General features: G+C 48.4%; 1 pseudogene; it reads left to right on the forward strand.

Moving 5' to 3' along the window:
* Positions 1–7,295: 7,295 nt before the first annotated feature.
* Positions 7,296–16,725, forward strand: part of LOC102021863 — a 60,394-nt pseudogene continuing 50,964 nt past the window's right edge.

A 16,725-nucleotide genomic window follows, 5' to 3' on the forward strand; every position in this document is an offset into this window, starting at 1 on the left:
GGGCAGGAGAGACCCACAGACCGATCCGCTATGTGGCGAAAGGAAAGATTTCTGATGGTGCCTGGGATCTGCTAGTAATCATGTTCCTAATGCTCAAAGCATAATATCATTCTGTATTACAACAGCACCATTTCCCTGAGTTCTTACTTTGGGGCAATCACCAAGCCAAGTCATTCCAGTCCCTCCCTAGCTCTTGGCAGTGAGTTCTGTCTTCTTCCTTATTTTACAGAAGATAGAATGGAGACAAAGTAGTGAGTGCTGGGTGGTTAGTTCACTGGGAACTCAGGGATCAGTTGGATAGCTCTATCAATTAAGTTCTCTCCTATATCTCTAGAAAGAACTTGTTCTTGTGTTCTGGAAGAATGCTGTGAGAAGAAGCCTGTTATTGATGCCTAGTGTATTCTGCATTTTAATATATTCCACATGACCCTACTTCCGGGCTGTCTTAGCGAACTCTCTGATGTACTCAGGGAACACTTTGGGCCATTCTGCTAACTAGTGAGGGGTGCCTGCTTAGAAAGTGACGTTAGGGGGTGACGCAAGTAGCTGAAAATTGTCTGTCTAACATATCTAAAACTATTAAGATTGCCTTGTTGGCCCCAAATGAGCATGGTTGAAATTGATGTCAAGGTCTTGGGCAATGTCCTTGTTGCTATATTTTGGGGCCACAACACACTTCTTATGTGACTTCTTAGAATCATTTGCTGGTGTCACCTTTTGAGCAAATCCATTCTCTTGGTCTCCTGACCTTCTTCCTATCACTCTGGGCAACGCTTTGCTTGTTTCTTCAGAGCTGGTGGTCTCCCAACACTTCTTATCTCAGGACGCTCTCATTTTCAGAGTCCCCTTCATTGTAGGGGTTCAATTGCAGCTCCATGTAAGTGGCTTCTGGCTCTTCAAATTAGACCTAACTTCAAATTAGATCTTTCTTCCTGGACCTTAAACTTAAAAGGTCCAATACCTAACATATCCTCTTTTTTTTTTCAGTCTTTTTGAGACAGGGTCTTGCTATGCAAGATGTTCAGGATGGCCTTGAACTCACTTTGTAGCCCAAGCTGGTCTCATACTTGCTGTGATCCTCCTGCCTCAGCCTCCCGAGTGCTGGGATTACAGGCATGTGTCACCACACCCGGCTAACATCCTGTCTTTACCTTATAGTCTCTTCTCTCTGTCTGTGAAGGACACCACTGACCACCCATCCACTCATCCAAGCCAGAGGCCTTGGCATCATCCGGCATCCTTCCCACACTCTCCTCTTACAACAGCCATTCCAGCAAGTTCTAGTCCACAAGATCCTTCTATTTCTCTGCATTCCCTCACAACTGCCTTAGCTCAGGGCACATTCACTCTGTTCACACTCACGTTCCTCCAGGTTCGTGAGTGGTCTCACCATGCATTTCAGGCTGGCCTTGAACTCACGAGGCAGCCCAGGTTGGCTTTGAACACAAGGCAGTCCTCCTGCCTCAGCCTCTGGAGTGCTGAGATTAAAGGAGAGTGTCATCACAACCAGCTAAATTCCACCTTTTGAAGAGCAGAGTATCAAGAACTTGTCAACACACTTCATTATTATTATTATTTTGATACTGGGAATCGAGCTCAGGACCTTGCACTTGCCAGGCAGGCACTATGCCGCTGAGCTATATTCTTGGCCCATCAACGCACTTTAAAATGTCACAGGATTTGCCCAAACCATAACTACCATGAAGTGCACGTACTCACAGGCAAGACGGACTGCACCAATGTGGGTGACCACACCTCTGCGGCAACTAACTGGTGCAAAGCTCTGCACCAAATGTGGAACACTTCCACTTGGTTTCCCATGAGCTAGCGATCAGAGGAAATGTGAGCCGATCACAAAGGTGCCTCCAAAATATACCTTGGAAACCAAGAAAGAGAAAGAGCTGTTATTAAAAGCTTGGATGATCAGAAAGAAACAAACAGGGTTTGAATAAAATGAGGAAGTGTTGAATAAATTCACCAATATTAGACTCCCTCATCATTGACTTATCTGGATATATACTGGGTACCTACCTCCTCAGAACTTTCCCCTGGGGAGAAGGTCAAAAACTGAGATGGTCCTGGGACTTCATCTCGCAAACATGTGAGTGATACAGACCAAAAGGCTGCTCTTCGTCATCAGCCTCATCACTGCTGGCCCAAACCCATCCCAATCCCTGACCTAACATCACCTACCACCACTGTTTGTTTCTTTCTGATCACTCAAGCTTTTAATAACAGCTCTTTCTCTTTCTTGGTTTCAAAGGTATATTTTGGAGGCATCTTCACATTTCCTTGGATCATTAGCTCATGGGAGACCAAATGGAAGTGTTCCACATTTGGTGCAGAGCTTCGCACCGGTTAGTTGCCGCGGAGGTGTGGTCGCCCGTGTTGGTGCAGTCTGTCTTGCCTGTGAGTGTGTGCGCTCCGTGGTAGCTATGGTTTGGGCAGCATAAGAGGGCTGTAGCTGCTGCCGCTGCTGGGAGAGCTGCAGACACACTTAGGGTCTCATTCTCACGCCTGCTCCTGTCCCACAGGTCCAGGGTAAAGGATCAGGTCCTTGACTTCCCCTTCTGATAGGTTGCTAACCTCAGACACAACCCTTTCTACCTTTGTGAGTTTCTTTGCAAAGACTGCCTTGTGTCCTCCCCCAGCAATCCCGTAGGACCCTGGGAAGCCAGACATGAGGCTTCTGGAAGGCCAGAGCGGAAGAGCTAGAAAATAATTCTAGAACATTGGTCAAACATTTCCAGATCTTTCTCTGTTTCACTCATGGGCCTAGATGAGCTAGTAGTAAGTAACAGAGGTAGGTCTTGAGATCAAGTCCGTCTCCTGATTCCTGCTCATCATAGGGAGGCAGGTGAGCCTAGAAATGAAGAGTCTGGATTCTGCAATAAGGCTGTCTGGCTCATAGCTTAGTTCTTCTCTATGCCAGACATTTTCCTTTTCTTTTTTTTTTTTTGAGACAAGGTGTCGCTATATAGCCCAGACTGATCTCAAATTTGTAGCAATAGTCCTGCTTCAGCCTTCTGAGTGCTGGGATTATAGGTGTGTGCTACCATACTCTCCACAAGAGATTCTTTGAACTTCAGTTTATCATCTGTAAAATGGAAATATTGCCCTACCTCTTAGGATTGCTGTGAGGCTTACATGAGATAATCCATGCCATCCATGGCCTGGCAGCCAATGTGTACTTAATGCATATTAAAGCATACTATCTTATCTCTACTCATATTTTCTTGGAGTGACGGTGGGCAAACATTACCCCTGCCAGTAGAGGACCTTTGTTTTCCTATTTTTGTATACTAAATAAGCAACCTTCAATGTCTTTTTTATTGGGGGGGGGGTGCATGCAATACACTTTTTGCTCTCCTGAAGTAGAAAGCTAGCCAGGAACAGTTCTGGCCGTTGAAGATTATGGTGGGGTGTGCGTATGTACGTGCATGTGTCTGTGAGTGTGCATGTGTGTGTACAGTTTGCTTGATGTTTTTACACAGTCCATCGTTGTTAGCTTTTTGTTCTGAGGTTGTTGGCGAAGCGACTCCACCATGATGAGCTGGTTGGGGACTCTTGCTTGTACTCACTTGTAGTGAGAGAGAAGGGGGCTGGGGAGAGACTTACAGAGTTTGCCCAACACAGGCAAAAATTTAGGCAAAGAGAGAGATGGGTATTCGACACAGGAGTCATAGAGTGTAAAAGGACAGGGGATGTTTTCCTCAACTATGTCGATGAACAGAGAAAGGAGAAGGGAATTATTGTTTCAGATAGGTACTGGCATCTGAGTAAAGAACCACAGGCAGAAAGTAACCGTTTTCTACTTTTCTGAAGTTTCTTTTTCAGATTTTTATTTGATTGAATGCCTACCTTCCTCAGGGTAGTATTTTATTATCTATCTATCAATCCATTGATCAAGCTATCTATCTGTCATCTATCTATGAGAGATTGAACCAAGGCCTTCGCAATGAATTAAAACCCATGCCCTTTTTAATTTTTTATTTTGAGATGGGCTCTTGCTAAGTCAGTAAGTTGCCCAGGCTGGGCTCACGCTTGCAATCCTCCTGCCTCAGCCACCCAGAGTACTGGGATTACAGGCATGCACTACCACATCTGGTTGGGTGATATTGTTTTAAAAATTAAAACCAACTGAAAATAATTTCAGAGCTAAGAGTGTAGGTCAGTGGTAGGGCACTTTCTTCACTAGAGCTGGGCCTTGGGTTTGATACCCAGCAGAAAAAAAAATAAAAGAATAAGTTTGAGAATTGAACTATGTCATAGTTAACGGATGTGACTGAAATCATGTTTATTCTATGCATGCCCAACAGCCCCTGGGTGACTTTGGTTGGTGTCCAATGGTTTAACTGTGACTAAGAGAATCTTGTCACTATGGTGTGACCCTCCAAGGCCCTTTCTTTTGCTTTGTTATTTTCCAAAGCACTGGTGATTTGTTTTGCTTGGTTTTAATTTTTCCAGAGAGAAATATTCCCTTAGAAAACTCCCTGAGCCTTCTCTGTTGGCTGTAACGAAGTCCAACTTTCTATACAACCCTGGTAGCTTAGCCCTACAGCTTACATTTCACTAGAGCTGCTTCTGCCACACTGGTAACCAAGGCAGAACCTTCAGACCAAGTCTACGCTGCAGACCAGGTAGTTAGGAGGACTTGGATATCTCTATTTGACCTCAATTCCAACTTCATTTTATGAAGAATGCTTGTAGATAGACAGAGGAACATGGGATGCTTCTATTTTTAAATTTTTTTTGTGTGTGTTTTGCGTTTTTGCGATGTAGTCCAGGCTGCCTTTGAACTTGCTATATACCCCAGGCTGGTCTTGAACTCCTGGCTTTGAACTCCTCCTGCCTCAGCCTGCTGGGTGCTGGGATTACAGGCGTGGGCCACTTCCCCTGGCTTTGGATTTCTGCTTGTAAAATGCTAAAATGCTCTTCCTGCCTCCTTCCCCTTTGTCACTGGGCCGTGTTATTGTCTTCTGCAAGGCAGCATAGCCTCTCTTTAGCTCCTGCTGAAGGCTCATACACTCCCTTTGGTCTGGCGCATGACTGACAGCAGAGGCAGGGACCTATGCTCTTGAAAACCTAAAGTGGTACTGGGGAGCAGTTCTTACTCGAAAATCCCGTTGAACCATTTCTGTGCTGCACTCCTCCTTTTGGCTTTTTTGCTTCTGTAAATGCTCTAGCGTCTGGGAGTCAGATGGCTTAGTGAAGCATGGATTTGAAGAGGGGGCATGATGCAGGGGCTGGAGCTGGGGCAGGAGGGCTGCAGTGCAGAGAGAGGGATGCGGGTGCAGAGGGGCCCTGCCACCCTGTCTGTCGGAGGTTTGCACCCGACTTGCTCCTCCTTATCGGAAGGCGCTGATGTCAACAGTTCAGTTTGTTTCTGGCTCACTGCCCCCTCCAGAGGTTCTTGGTCTTGATTTTTCTGCTCTGCACTCAATTGTGTTTTCCCTTTTACTTCCTGCTGCCTGTTGCTGCCCCGGCTCTTCCTTTGCAGACAGGGCAGTGGAGAGGAAGTGCACACACAGCCAGAGGGAGACGGGAAGTGCTCAGGAAGCATCGCCCCAGCGAGCGCCTCGGATTCAAGGTCACGGCTCCACTTCTTGTTCGCCACCGACAGGCCACAGCAGGGCCCTGTGGGAGGGATATTGTGCATCACTCTGCAAAACTGCAAACCGGCTGTCCACAGCCCCCTGGTGTGGCACGGAGGAGCCCGACTCAGCCTGGTACCAGGAAGAATGGTGGCGCCTGCTTTTAAGAAATCCACAACAGGTGTGCGGTTCCCAAGGGCCAGTGGATGACGAGGAGAAGCACACAAAAGGGAACCAGAACCTGCAGAGCTAACGTCGGTGCACTTGTCACACCGGATCATTAATGCTGGGTGCATGTCACATGGGGCTTCGAGACTTTCACAAAAGCTGAGCAGCTGTGTGGCTGTCGTCAGAATCTATGAGGAAGGCATCTTCTTGCATCCAGTTTCTTCTGTGATGCTTGTCTTGTTGTGGTTGAAAGATCAGAGGCCTTAGGGCTATTTAGTTTTGAATTACACCCCTGCACTAGCTCCATCATATTAGATGTTTGTCTTCCTTCCTTCCTCCTTTCCTTCCTCCTTCTCTCTCTCCTCCCTTGTTCCTTCCCTCCCTTCTGCTCTTCCTCCTTTGCTTCCTTTTCAGTTAGTGTCGTGCTATGTTGCCCAAGCTGGCCTTCAACTCCTGGGCTCCAGCAATCCTCCTGCCTCAGCCTCGAAAGTAGCTGTGACTACAGGTGTTCACTACCGTGCCCTGCTTGGTACAATTCTTCACCTCTGGGAGCCTTGGTTCCCTAAATTGTGAAACTCTGACTGTGTGATTTGTTATATTTGACATTGTTCTGTGAGATGAATTCCCTACTCTTGAAATGGAACCAAAAATATGTTCCTTTCAAGATTGTTATGTGAGTCAATGAGAGAGTAATGAACATACCCTGAGTGGCCCCCAGCAGGCCCTGAGGATAAACACTTTCCTTTCTCTTTGTAGTTATTGTGTCTGGACTCAGGGTGGGCCCCATTAACATAAGAAAGGTTTTTACAGACTAGTTTCATTTAAGGGCTTTAGAAGAACTCTCTAAGAAACTACTGGTGAATGACTTGGCAAAGAAAAAAAAATAAATGCATAAAACCAACGGCTTCTTTGGCTTGTATTTCTTTTATCTATTACATGGCAGAGAAACGGGTAAAGCAATCAGGGAGTGCTTTCGATGTTTGCTCTTGGTCTACGAGATTGAAACTCATGAGGTCGCCAGTTTTGAAGGACACTGTGGCCTGCTGTGAGCTTGTCTGATCCGAAGGAGGAGGATGTTTAGTGAGGCGTGTGGCAGGGCCTGCCCAGGGTGGCAGAGGCCCATAGGTACCACCTCTCTGGGCACACGTGCCACCTGCCAGTGGCCTCCTGTGCTGCCCTGTGCTGTCACCTCACACTGAGCTGCTTGCCGGCTGATGCTTGCTCCCCGTTTCTCACTGTGGTCCTTCAGAAGTGCAGCGTAGCCCTGAGGACAGTACACTCAGCATGAGGCACTGACGTTGGCCTTCTCTGCAGCTGCTCGGGCTCCTCCTCCCCCTAGATTATCTTGGAGACACAAAGCTCCTCCTTCCACATAGCCCCCAAACCCCTTACCAAGGGCCCCCTTTGGTGTGTGCAGGGCACTATTTTAGGCAGAGAGCGTCTCACCTACAAGGGTAAGATTGGGTTTGGGATGTGGTACGGAGCTCCAGCTGGGCCTTCTCACTGAGATCAGGGCTGCCCTTGGGGTCCCCCATGGCGCCTCCATACTGGGGAGATACCCTGCTCCTTGCCTCTGGCCTTTGCAGCGTGGACTCCCTATCCCATGGTCAGGTGCCACACACTCACCCTCTTCCTCCTCCTGCAGAGACCGGAGACCTCCTCGCTTCCGGCCACTGCAGAGGGCTCCGCTTCCTGAGCCCGCTTTGCTCCATCCGTAGGCTCAAAGAGGGCCAGATCACTGCCAGGAGCCTCATGGGCCCAGGGCCACCTCGAAACCGGGCACACAGGGAGAGGGGCAGGTGGGAGAGAGGTGGGTGGGGAGTCCTTTCATTCATCTAGTTCGTGCTTGGAGCTCTTCGCTGGGGCCAGGGCTGGGCTGGCTTTAACGAGGAGCTCACAGTCAGGGGGACCTTGCAGCGTGGCCAGCAATCCAACACAGGTGCTCTGTACTTGGAGACAGACACACGTGGATAAGAAGATATCCGACGGGCACAGAAAGGCCCAGTTCTAATGGGAAGAGAGCTCCGGAAGACTGGGGAGGGAATTCATTTCCCCTTTCTTTCTCTTTGGGTACATGGGCTTGAACTCAGGGCATGGCACACGCTAGGCTAGTGCTCTAGTGCTGAGCTAGAGCCATATTTATTTTCAAATTTTGAAACAGGTTCTCACTAGTTTGCCCAGGCTGGTTTTGAACTTGTGTATCAGCCTTTTGAACCTACAGACACCCGTACCATACCCAGCAGGTGGAAATCCTTTTCTTTTTTGGTGACCCAAATACTTTTTGAAAGATACTAGGAAATTATTTATTCTAATTATGAAGGTGATAGCCACTTAATAAAATGACTTTCTACTTATATTTGCACATTATTTACTAATCCCCTTTAATATGATGATTTGAGTCTTTCTTCAGCACTGGGAAATATTCTAGCACAATTTGTTTTTCTCCCAGATTCCTCTCACTCCTGTCCTGGAATTCCTGTAAGGCGGCTGGACCCATGGATCAAATCTTTTAATGTCTAGCCGGGTGTGGTGGCTCACGCCTGTAATCCCAGCACTCAGGAGGCTGAGGCAGGAGGATTGTTGCGAGTTTGAGGACCAGCCTGGGCTACAAAGTGAGCTCAAGGCCAGCCTGAACTGCAGAGCAAGACCCTGTCTCAAAAAGCCAAAAAAAAAAAAAAAAAAAAAAAATCTATGTCACATTTTAGATTGCTTGATCTTTTGAATTTCATTTTGGGTAAACCAGCCTGGTCTTCCACTTAACACATTCATTCTTTGTGGATGGTTTTCTGTGATTCATCCCATCAGCAGAGCTCTCATTCAGCAATTAGGTCTTCAATGTCCAGGGATGCTAATGGCTTCTTTTCCTAGACATCCAGTCAGTAGTGGATTTCACATCCTTGCATGTCCCTCTTGGGACACTAATTATACTTAATTTAAAGCTCTCTTCTCTTTCCTGTAGAGCTTATTTCCCCAGGGCCTAATTTCTTTAGTGCATTGAGTTCAGCGGTCACCATGTCTGTGCTGGTTTTCTCGGATGGTTGGCGATCTTGGCTGTATCTCAGGGGTCAGGCGAAGCTCTGCAGCCTGACTGACATTGGTAACCATGCACAGCGGGGGTCTGTTCACTTCCGTAGATGACCAAGGCAATCAGAACCTGGCAGTTGTGTAGGGAGGCTAGAGTTCAGAGGGAAGGACACTGAACCTGGGATAGAGATGAAAGGGTTAGAATGTGGAATTCAGAAGAGGGGCCCAGCTTGGACTGAAGAAGAATTGAAGATGAATGTAGAGAAGGGAGGGTGTTTGGGGTTTGAGGAGAGAGAGTCAAGATCATAAATAAATATCAGAGGTAAGGAGATCATTTTGGGGCAGCTGGAGAATTTAAGGTAGATGTAACAGACAGAAGTGGGGGAGAAGGAATGGGGGAGCATGTTCCAGTAACAAGGAGCTCCACTGATCAGCTGGATGTGGAGTGCTAGGGAGAGAGGGGTGGAGATGCTGGAGGACTCTATCTGGGTGAATGGGGGCTGCTGCCAGAGAGGACGTCGGAAGAAGGAAGTGGCGTGGGAAGGAGGTGAGCAGTCAGACCCCGTGGACTCTGAGCTACCCCTGTGACATCTGGGTGCACCATCAAAGTTGGGGGCAGGCTGGAACCTCAGATGGGCTTGGGACTTGTCCACCGAGAGGCAGGAGCCATGCATATGGCTGGGACTCTTTAGCAAGGATGGGGGTTTGAGGAGCTCCATGGGCAGGAGGATGAAGAGGAAGCAATAGAACAATCCAAAAAGGAACAAGGAAAGCAGAGTGGTCTGTGTCATGGGAAGCTGCAGGAAGGGAGTTTTAAGAAGAAAGTGAGTGAGCGGTAGCGTGAAGCTCAGTAGGGAAGCAAATCACAACAGCCACATGATGAGGCGCCGGGTGCTGGGTTCACTGGGCACTTACACCATGCGGGGCTCTGGACTACACACGTTCCTTGCATTAACTTATTTAAATCATATAACAACCCTCATGAGGTAGGTGCTGTGGTTTCTATCTAGATGTCCTCCAAGAGCCTCATGTGCTCATAGGCGGGGCTTTGGGGAGGTGATTGGATTCTGGGAGTTTATGGCTGATGTGCTGTTGGGAGGTGGGGTCTGGTGGGAAGAGGCAGGTCTCTAGGGGCGTGTCCTGGAAGGGTTTCTCTCCCTCCCCAGCTCCTCCTTTCACTCGGTTTCCTGTTCACCATGGCCTGAGCAGCTCTCCTCCGCCAGAGTCTCTGCCCCGCGCTCCTGCGTCGGAGCCAGCTGACTACGGGCTGAAACCTCTACAGACTGTGAGCTGCAATGAACCTCTACTCCTTTAGGTTGTGGGTGTCAGGTGTGGTGTGCCAGTGATGAGGCAGGTGACTAAGTCAGTAGTTGTTGTATAGTTTCTCGTAGACAGGAAAACTGAAAACAGAGAGGTGAGCAACCTGGCCCAAGCCACATGACTGCAAGGTGTGGCCCCATCTTGATTCCACAGCTCACATCTTTAGGAAATTCCACATTTCTATCTAAAGGACATGCTTTTCTTGCTCATTGTTGTGAATTTATACTTCTGACATAAATCTATATTGCATACCCACATGCTCAAATTTGAGATAACCCTTCAAGGTATCTTCCTGATATAGTTCAAGTCATCATATTACTTATTGCATAATTCATAATAGCTAAATCTTGGAAGTAGCCTTCATGCCCATCAACAGATGAATGAATAAAGAAGATGTGCTAATTACACACAATAAAGTACTACTCTGCTATAAAGAAGGTTAAATCTGAGTCATTTGTAGGCACATAAATGCATCTTGAAACCATATTTTTAAGTGAAATAAATCAGACACACAAACTTAAATATTGCATGGTTTCTCTTATATGAGAAACCCAAACTATAAATAAAGAGCAAAATAAAAATATACATAATAGGAAATAGGGAGATCAGCAAATGGGAAGGGGATGAAGAAATGGAGGGGGAGGAGGGAAGGGGGTGAGACAAGAATTAAATGTGTTGTCCCATGCGCCACTCCCCACGAGGAATGCAGCCCTTGTGTACTGCAAACATGTGCTACTAAGAATAAAATTATTTAACAAAGCAGAGGCAAGTTCCTCTCCTTTCCCCACCAAGCTTCAGAGGAGCAAAGCTTTGTTTCATGGGTAAGAATGTGGGAAATGGTACCACACTTTAGTAGCTCTGAAGAGCAGTGTAGGTCTTGGGTCTTGAGTGCTCACATGTCCTCCAAGCCCTGGGTCCTGCTTATTTGGGGAAACTGACACCTCATTAGTACCTGCAACCCGGAAGATACAGGGCGAGCTCAGTGAGTTCCGGTCAGTTCCTCTTCTCAGCCTCCAGTGAGCCTGCAGCTGGCCCCTGGGCTCAGCACCATGTGACAGCCCTGGTGGCCTGGGCCCTGCCTGCCTGTCTGGCATCACCTCCCCCCCGTCCCACTGGCACTCCACACCAGCCACTCAGAATGCCCTTGCACCCCCAGGATGGACCGCCTGCCCCAGGGCCTTCGCACACCCTGCTCCTTCTAGCTCTGTCCCTCCTCGCCCCTTCCTGGCCTGACCAAGCAGCCAGAGTGATCTTCTCAACACCTCCATCTGAGCTCATCACCCTCTGGCTTTAGGAGTTTTTCCATGGTGCATGTAACAAAATCCATTTAGGATCTGTGGCATGGATGTAGTGCTAGGGCCACCTCCCGGCAGTCTTCCCTGATTGACTACTCCTCCCTAGCTTGATTTAGGATCCACTTGGATGTACTAATGTGGAACTCCGGCTTCCCTTGAGTCTAGCACTAACTACACCGGCTTGTCACTGTCTTCTTGAATGATTTCCCCGGTGCCACAACAAACCCCCTAGGTGTTTCCAGAACCTGGCTGAACTCCTTGCCCAGCATGGACTGGCCACGCTTGTCTGTTGGCCTTTGAGTGGACAAGGAGGACAGAAGTGAGAGCCGCTCTGACAGAGAAGAGTCCCTGTCCCTGCAGCTCCAGGAAAATCTACAGCCTCCCCGGCTCCCTGCACCTGGCAGAAGCAGAAGGCCACCATGCTTGCAAAGCTAAGGTCCTGGCTGGCACCCCCGTCAGCCTCTTTTCAGAGCTTGCTCAGTACACAGGCCTGCGAACTGGTCCAGGAGAGCTGGGTAGCTGGCGTGTCCCCGAGAGGACAGCCAGCAGGTACAGAGTGCCCTGGAGGCTTGCCCTCTGGGAGGGAGGGTGACATCCAGAAACTGGCCTGGCTGATTTTTATCAACCTGCCTTTCAGTGAAATCGTACAGTTCAAAAGGGGACAATGCAACCGCTTAACCATTGCTCTGCTAAACTGTTCTAGACAGAAGCAGTTTTTGCTCAGCCTGATTGGGGGAGGTAGTTATGAAGCCATGATTAAAAAAAAAAAAATTCCTGGATGTAAGGGGCAGACGTTAAGAATTAATATTGCTGAAATCTAGCTTTCTATATTGTTTATTGAGTTTTACAAAGAAGTGCCACCCTTAGGCCTTAACTCCATGACTTTTTTGATTACTGTGATGCTCAGATGGAGGACGTATCGCTCATTAAAGAATGCAAGTTGGAGGGTTTTGTGGGTGTTGTTGTTGCTTCCATACTGGGGATTGAACCCAGGGCCTTCACATGGAGCTACATGCCCTTGCTGCTTTTAATTTTTTATTTTGAGACAGGGTCTCATGAAGTCGCTAAGTTGCCCAGGCGGGGCTCCAACTTGTGGTCTTTCTGCCTCAGTCTCCCACAAAACTGGAATACAAGCAGGTGCTACCATGCCAGGTTGATATTTGGTTCTCATCCCTGAGGGGAAATACGCTTTCTCAGAGCATGCTGGGAGTAAGAAATTAAGAAATCAATTTAATTTCATCATCGCCCTTTTGCTCTCCTGACCTCCCAATCTCTTCTCACTCCACGCCTCACCGATTCCTTACGCTGAATGCCTTGAGTCTGATGGAAAGTCCCACTTCCTTGTTCAGAGCAAGAACCACAACCATGGCCTAAGCAGGCTGGACTCTGCACTGGACAGCTTCTGGGGACCAAAGTTAGGGACAAAAGCTGGGGGCACAATGGAGCCTTCTGAGAGAAAACAATCAATAAGGTGGATTTACCGTATTGTAGCACATAGACTGGACCACAAAGAAGCTCTACCCAGAGCACAGTGTGGGCGGCTCTCTGCCCCTGTGGGCTCTGCCCCAGGCCATCGTGTGCCAGGGAGTCAGGCCTGTGATGACTGCATCCATCCCATAGGTGCCCAGACTTTGTTTTTTTTCATTATTTCCTAAGCAATACGGCGTGACAACTGATCACGCAACCCTTCCGTGGTATTAGAGATTATGAAGCATCTACAGGGGGCTTGTGCATAGGCCCTGTGTAAATTCTGTGCAGTCTTATCAGGCTACCAAGGGGACACCGATATGATACAGTATTGTCCAGAGATCTGCCGGGGTCCAGGGACACCGGACCCCTTCATGACAAGCCCCTCCCACCGGGCACTTTCAGAAGGGTGGGGAGGCAGGAGGTCCCAGCACCCGGACTCCTACCAGGCCCCACGTCCGGGAAGCTGCAGGGGGCTTTTCTTTGGTCCACTCCACAAAAGTATCTCCAAAAGTAGAGGAAGTGACTGTCACCGTTAACACTCTCGGTTCCAATGACAGCTGCCCTTCCTCTCTGTTTACTCAGTTGCTTTGGAGAGGAGCATGACCCGTTCTCTGCAGAGTGGGATGGAAGGCAGCTTCCCAGAGGCCCTCACCCCTGCATCCAGCAGACCTGCTGTTTCCTGGACCAGTGTTTTTACTTCGTCCTCAGGCCAGCGTTTGTGGTCTCTGCCTTGGGTGAAGCGGACATACAGCCCGCCTGTCAGATGGGCAGCCCTGAGCCCGGGCACCTCAGGGACATCATGAAGGGTCTTCAGAGGAATCTCTGCGTTGTGCCACTTGAGATCCTAATTCAGTCTTTGACCTTCGTATGTGTGCCCATGCCAAAAGCGAGTCATGGTTTTTCCAAATGGTTTTATGCAGTTTCTAACACTGCTCAGCTTTGGAGGTTTTGTTCCTCTTTTCTTTCCTCCCCAAGGCAGAAAAATTCTGCCTATACTTTCGTAAAGGGTCTCCGCGAAGATGACCCCGGCCCCATGCACTTTCCCCATATTTCCTTCCTTACTTCTCCACCTTCCTGTGGCCCCCTGAAAGCGGGCTGTCTTGGAGAGAGTCCTCCACTGCAGTCATCACCAGACACTGGCAGGCTCTGTGTGTGTGTGTGTGTGTGTGTCCCTTAGAAAGCTTAGGTGGGCTCCAGCCTCTGCTGTTACAACTGTAACTATAGGAAGACCTCCAGCTTACTTCTGAAAGATGAATCGAGCTCTTCTCCCAAAGCTGAAATCCCTTTTGCATTGGGTGACACACACAGACAGGCTTCCCTTAGGGAGTACAGAGCCGAGTGACTGGGGAAAGAAAAGTTTAGCAAGGCTGCAGACATAGCTCAGTGGTAGGGTACTTGCCTAGCACGTGTGTGGCTAGGTTTGGTCAGTTCCCAATACAAAAACAAACCAAAACAAAACAGGACAGGTGTGGTGACACACTCCTGTAATCCCAGCACTCAGGAGGCTGAGGCAGGAGGATCACTGTGAGTTGGAGGCCAGCCTGAGACACAAAGTGAGTTTAAGGCCAACCTAAACTGCATAGTGAAACATTGTTTCAGAAAGATAAAACCAAACCAAACCAAATTAAAACCAAATCCCCCAGAAAAATTAAGCATGGTTATTTTTTTTTTTTTTTAAGCATGGTTATAACCTAGTGCAAAGGAAACATATTTTGGAAGGCACAAGCATCTTGCTTCCTTACCTGCATGCTCTTATCCTCCGTGGACTCACAACAGAGAGAAGGAAGCCGAAAAGCCAAAAAGCCCATCATTTTCATCATCCAGTGTGTTCATTCCACTCACCCATGCATCCATTCATCCCTCCCTCCATCCAACCATCCCTCCACCCATCCCTCCCTCCATCCATCCATCCCTCCACCTGTCCCTTCCTCCACCCATCCATCCCTCTACTCATCTGTCTATGTATACATCCATGTATCCCTCCCTCCATCCATCCACCCATTCATCCATCCACACATTTGCCCATCCAACCATACCTCTACTTATCCATTCCTCCATCCATCCATCCATGTATCCATTTATCCCTCTCTCCCTCCTCTATCCATCCCTCCACCCAGCCATCCATGTATATCCATCCATGCATCCATTCATCCCTCCCTCCCTCATCCATCCATCCTTCTACCCATCCATCCATGTATCCATCCATGCATCCCTCCCTCCATCCATCCACTCATCTGTTCCTCCACTCACCCATCCATGTATCCATTCACCCCTCCTTCCTCCATCCATCCCTCCACCCATCCATCCGTGCATCCCTCCATCCACCCTTCCATCCTTCTACCCATCCATCCATCCATGCATCCCTTCCTCCCTCCATCCACCCATCCATTCCTCCAATCACCCATCCATGTATTCATTCACCCCTCCTTCTTCCATCCATCCCTCCACCCATCCATCCGTGCATCCCTCCATCCACCCTTCCCCATCCTTCTACCCACCCATCCATGCATCCATGCATCCATACATCCCTCCCTCCCTCCAAACCTGTCCCTGTGGTCCCTCCACCTTTGTGCAGCCCTCTGGTCCCCAGAGCGGCTTCTGTTCTGGCCAGAGCCCGCCCCTCCTGGCACAGCAGGTAGAGATGGGCAGTTCCTTTGCTTTAATGGGGCTTTTACTGAAGGCAGAGGCCGGCACAAAAGAATGGGTGAAAGAATGGGACACGAAGGGGCACTGGGGAGGCCAAACTTCTCTCACATGTTGCTACACAGCCCACCAGGAACATACAGAAGACCATGTGTCCAACCATACACGTTAACCAGAAGGCATTAACTGCAAAATAGGGCGCAAGGTCTCACAGTCTCAATTTAGGGTGGGGTTACATCACCACAAATCCACTGCAACCTGAAAAATAGCACAACAAAAATGCTTTTGCTAACTAGGCTTGGTGGGACATGCCTGTAATCCCAGCTATTAGGGAGGCTGTAGCAGGAGGATTGCAAGTCTGAGGGCTAGCCTGGGCAACTCAGCGAGATGGGTGTGAAAAGGGCTGGGGAGTCCCTAGTACCCCGCCAAAAGAAAAAAGTTACCTCACCCAACCTGCTGATCAGCACACGTCAGCCTCACCTGCTTTGAATACGCTCAGAACAACTGCATCAGCCTACTTTAAAGTGTTGACTGTCTCATGAAACTTCTAAAATACTGTCCTGAGCATAAAAACCACAATGCTTGCGTGGGGATGGCTTTGCAGCACCGTCAAGTAGAAAAATCTGTCAGTATAAGTCAGGGACCATCTCTTTTTATTTTTATTTTTTTTGGTTTTGGTATTTTTCCGGTACCTGGAATCGAACTCACAACCTTGCACTTGCTAGGCAGGCGCTGTGCCGCTGAGCTAAATCCCCAGTCCCCAGCGACCATCTCTATATGACATGAATGCAAACATGTAGAACAGTGCCCGAACCTTGTAGTCCAGACCCATTAAAGAGATGCTCCATGATTTCCTCTTTTTACATTTTATCTTAATTATTTATTTATTTATTTATTTATTTATTTATTTATTTGAGACAGGGTCTTGCTGCTAGGTTGTCCAGGTTGGCTTTGAACTCTTGGGTTCAGATAATCTTCCTGCCTCAGCCTTTCCAGTGGCTGGACTCCAGGTGCCAGGCTACCACTCCTGTCTTCCTCAATCTTTTATACCTAGAATATACTAACGCAATTTTTTTTCTTTTTTGTCTTTTTCTTGTTTGTTTTTTGTTTTTTGTGTTTTTCTGGTACTGAGCATTGAACTCATGACCTTGTGCTTGCCAGGCAGGTGCTGTGCAGCTGAGCTAAATCCCCAGCCCCTTCTTTTTTGGCTT

Source organism: Chinchilla lanigera, unplaced genomic scaffold, assembly GCF_000276665.1.
Source record: "Chinchilla lanigera isolate Chin_1 unplaced genomic scaffold, ChiLan1.0 scaffold00064, whole genome shotgun sequence".
NCBI classification, from domain to species: Eukaryota; Metazoa; Chordata; class Mammalia; order Rodentia; family Chinchillidae; genus Chinchilla; species Chinchilla lanigera.